Source organism: Prinia subflava, chromosome 5 (genome assembly GCF_021018805.1).
Source record: "Prinia subflava isolate CZ2003 ecotype Zambia chromosome 5, Cam_Psub_1.2, whole genome shotgun sequence".
NCBI classification, from domain to species: Eukaryota; Metazoa; Chordata; class Aves; order Passeriformes; family Cisticolidae; genus Prinia; species Prinia subflava.
In genome coordinates, this window is record NC_086251.1 from 53,459,593 (window position 1) to 53,464,578 (window position 4,986).

The window sequence follows — 4,986 nt, forward strand, 5'->3', positions numbered from 1 at the left end:
AACATTTTCTGGAAAGGCAATTGTGGAACCCAGCAGGAACTCACTGCAAACCTACACCCTGTGCAGAGAGAGCAGGGTCGTGTAGCAGAGATGAGGCAGAGATAGTCTGCCAGTGAAAAACCAATTTTTCCCCAAAACGTCAAGTTGCCCAAAAGCAAAGGATCAGATAACTGGAGGGTGAAGCTGCATCTTACCCACCCAGCTCAAAAGCAGCTGCTGCTGCTTTCTGAGGTGGTGAATCAGCATGGCAAAGGCACTGCTCGAGGTCAAAGCCATCTCTGCCACTGCAGGGCTGTGCCTGCCGGGCAGGGGTGGCAGGGCAAGGGGAATCTGCTGCATCCCAGGCTGGGACAGCACGCCAGCTTTGACACTGCTTGCACACCTGATGCTTCGTGTCTCAGTGCTGGAGGTTCCATGCACCACGCCTGGAAAAATCTCATGTCCAGGCATTACTCTGAGGGTGGGATGGCAGAGGGACGGACACTGCTGTCTCCTCCCCTCCCCAGGAGCTGTCCCTTCCCTCTGGGGTTTTGCTGCGGGGTGTTCAGCCACGTAAGGATGCAACAGGGGCTTCCTGATGGCTCCAGGGGATGCAGTTTCAACTGGTGCCAATTTTATGTTGCTGTGGGATCTCTGCAGAGTCCTGGCTGTTTTCTTTTCTTGAGTCTGAAGGCAGGGCGAGTTTATCAGTAATTAATTAAATAGGATGAGTGTGGGAACACTGTTGTCTTGCCTCAAACATTTGTATTTTAAACTTATATCCACTGGATCTGCAGGTTATGCCATTGACTTGAGATATTTTCATTTATTTTTGATCAGACATCTGCTTAGTATTTTTCTTTTAGATGTGTTCTGCCTGACATTCCTACCTAGAGAAGCAAATAACATTTTCAGTGGAATTAGCTTTTTTAAAAATGTCTAGTAAGAGACAAAACCTGACTTTTTAAATTATGTTAAACTAAAAAATGTAATGTCTAAATTAAATCAAGCTTAATTTGTGGTTTTACCATCTTGTTTTCCCCCCATTTTTTATTTTTTAAATTCCAGTATTTTTGTGAATCCTTTTGGGAGAAAGGTGCCTGACAGCCTCAGAGGGCCAAAAAGACCATAGCAAACAGCACATCCCTCACTTTCATGTTATAAAAGCTTGTGTCATATACACTGCTTCCACCACAAATTAGAGCAAGACACCCTTTTTCTGTCTGTCTTCTAAAACACATGGCTTTTATTTCAGAGACACTAACTTTCCATAGCCTAAATTCACTCACTTCTGGAAAATTAGGATTTTAAATTTCTTTTTGTTTCTCCCTCTTAAAAAAAAAAAAACAGGGAAAAATAAATTTGAAACATTAAAAAGTTGCAGTTTGCCTCTAAGAACACTGGCAAAATATTTTCCTTTGTTTTCTCCCAACATTTCTGCCATTAAGAGACTGAAAACCTCACATCTAACCTTAGCAGACCTCCCTCCCAGAGACCCTCCCTGGGTCTGGTGGGCAGGAGTGGAGGAGCAGGGGTCTCCAGGGAGCAAGGGACATGGACCAAGGGCCTACACTCAGCTTTCAGACCCCAGACTTTACACCAGAAAGGCCAAGGATCATTTCATCCTGCCTGAGGATTTGTGCCCACACACCAAAGAAAATCTGTTTAAAATGCCCACGACTGCAGTGAGTCCAGCCATTAAATGGATGTTTGCAATCAAGCCAGCATTCAGCTTCAGTGTGGCTCCTGGAGTGTGACAAATTCTCTTTATGAATTAGTCATTTAATTTGTGAAACATAGGTTGGGTATTGTCACATACCCACGTGTCCTCCATAGCCCTGACAACTGTACCCCCACGCATTACTATGCAGTAGGAGACGAAGCCATGAAAACCCTTGGGACTGGGATGCTGTTGGGACATAAACCAGACTCAGGATCAGGAGAAAGCTCCAGATTTCCAGCACTGGAAACCTAAGAATGACCTATTGTTGCTGTCAGCTATTCACTGATGATAACTTGAACAGGAGGAAATGGCACAGGCACCTTTCTCATCAGCTCAGCCCTCCCTTGGCAGCCTTGTACATCCACATTCAGGCTGGCAAGTACAGAACTGTAACCAAAAACACAAAGATGGAACAACATAAACTGAACGTGGCATGAAAGCCAGAAACTCAGCTGCAATTTCACTGGTACTAGCTTACAAGTGTGGTGGGAAGCAACTGGCTTTTCCCCCCCAGAATTTACAGCTGAGGCAGGACAAAGTGAACTGGACACAACAAAGGTCCCCACGCAGCTGTGGGGTGCAGCGGCTCTGGAAGCTGCTGGGTTGTTTCTTTGATTCTCAGGGGCTGTGGCCACACAGCAGCACTCCTGTCCCCACAGGACACACACATGGCTGGGCCTCCCCCTCCTGGTGAGCCTGAGGGCTGGGATCTGTTCCTGTAAATCTCAGGTTTCTGTCCATCCTTTTGGTTGATGTGGCCCAGGGGAGTGCTATGGAGGTGCTGGGATGGCAACCCTCGGCAGGGCGGGAGCGAACTCCACTCCTGTGAAGGAGCTGCACCAAGGGAAGAGCAAGACTTGGTGCTTTTACCCTCGAGGTGCCACAGGCATGAACAGTCACTCCCACAGTGCTCAAACCAATTCTGCTCCAGTAGGAACATGAAAAAAAAAAATTAAGATGGGTTTTGGGATGCTAAATGCCAGGGAGACTCAGTGCTTAAAGCACCAAGCAACCAGAAAACACGAGCAAAAGCAAAGCAGCCTTTTGACTCCTGCTGGCCTCAGCACCTTCTTTCTAGCCCAAGGTCTCCCTTTGGACCACACCTGGTGCTCTCAGTTGCCTTTAATGACCATTTAGTGCAGGGACACCTCTGAGATTGAAGCTGTGCCCTCAAACATAACTGAGGAGGCACATCTGAATTTTCTAGTTCACACAGAGGCTAAGGTGCTGCTGCCTATTTATAGCCAGATGGGTTAAATAAAGTGCCTTATTCATCCCTGAGGTTTTAAACAAATTCCAGAGAGGACAAAGAGCCTTGTGTCTTTTTCCCCACCCATTTTGTTTTGGCCCAGTTTGTACATGCAGAGCTAAAACTTGTTCCAAGATTGATTCAAAATAAGACTAGAGAATTATTTGCTGGCTCAGCGTGAACCACTGTCCTGCTAGAAATCATCTGTATGGTTCTCATACACATTTTGTGAAAAAGAAGCTATTCAAAAATGTAAATTGTATTGTATGGGTACAAACCCTTCTTGAAGATCCACTGATAGTAATCCTTTCAAATTGCTGCCATTGCTTAAGTTTCAGTGCAGCTGAGGGATGAGTTTGGGCGTCAAGGGGAAGATGGAATAAAATGAGGGTATTTTAAACCTCTGCTTTATAGAAATGCTCAGTAATTTGTTGAAATAAACAGAACAAGAGATGGTACTTATCACACTAAGCTGATGACCCAAGCAAGGCCAGCTCGCTGAGTCTGTTCAGTTTTTACTGCATGCTGCAAAGATTTTTGGGCTTCTGACAGTGATGTGTGTCCTTCTCACGTGCAGAGCCTCAGTGTGTTTGGGCAGGAGTGCTGCTGGCCATGCCTCACTCTGTGAACAGCCCAGCAAACTACATTGCTTAGGTGGTAGCATCTCATTCCAACAAATAGGGAAGAACTGATTCAATTCACAAATAAACCAGACGTGTAATTACCTTGTTTTCGCGAGGGTGATTTTGTCACAGCCTGGCATCTGGCTCGGGTGGTGATAAGCATGAATGTAACCAAGCCAAAGCTTTCCTTCCAAGTGATTTATCTTTAAACTCTTTTTGGGGTAGCAGCCACCTTTTGGTTGTTTTGTACTGGAGTTACCTTAGTGTCTTTGGCAGTGGGTTCTGCTCTGCAAGCACAAGGGCTGTGGGGAAATCAGCAGTTTTCCCTTCAGAGATGTGCCTGGTCCTTACCCTGCCCAAGGCTCAAGTTTGCCCCTCTTTGGGGTATCTTTTGCATATTTCCCCTCTGCCACCTGCCCTGCTCCCCTCGACAGCCCACACAGGGAGCACAGCTGTGTGGGTGAACTGGCTCTGGCAAGGAAAAAACCAGCAGGGTTTTGCTGCATTCCCCACTGCACGTGCCCAGGGCCAAACCAAGAGTGGGCTGAGACAAGAGGAGGCAGGTGAAATGGCCCAAGAACTGCACAGCACATTTGCCTAGAAGTGATGGCCCTGAGTCTCTCTAGTTATCTCTCCTGGTTACCCTTGAGTTGCCAGAAAAACTATGGACAAATTAACCAATTTGTTCTTTTGTCGCCTTTTTCCCCTCTCTTTCTGTCCAGAAAAGCTCTCGTATTTATTTGAGAAATAAAGTGTTTCTGCATGCTGAACTCTGCCTAGAGCTGTGCTTGTTGTTCCAGATTTGCAATAAAAATGTTGTGCAAATGACCTAGATACATAGAGTACAGCACTTAAGTGGGGATTTGGCTAAATCCAGCATATGTATCTAATCAGAAAACATCTACAGGCTTAGGAAGACACTGTGATGGGATCTTACAGAGTCTTAATGCATAGGTAGTTGTAGGTTACATGAGAAGAGACAGGCAACACTGCATTAATGCTGGCAACTCTCTCTTGTCTTGTTCTGTAACATCTGGTGGCCAAAGGAGAGAACGAAGATCATCTTGAGATGTAAATCAACCTGATCCACCAGCTCTGTGCCTGAAGTCATTTGACCTCCTAAGTCTTACTCATAGAAAACTGGATAAATAGCTGATTCCCAAAATGATAACCAGATGCTACTACGTTTTAACAAAATTTCCTGCTTGTGGAATTACTCTTACTTAGACAGAAGAATCCACAGGCAAGGATTTTGTGCCTTGAACACAAGATGATGTGAGCTCTTAGCAGGAGCGTGACTGCAGATGGCAGAGTAAGGCCCATGCTCCACACCAGAGCAGAACAAAGCTCCCAGTACTGTGTGACCCTGCCTGGAGTGTTCAGAAGCAACAGAGCTTCTGTAGCAGCTGTAG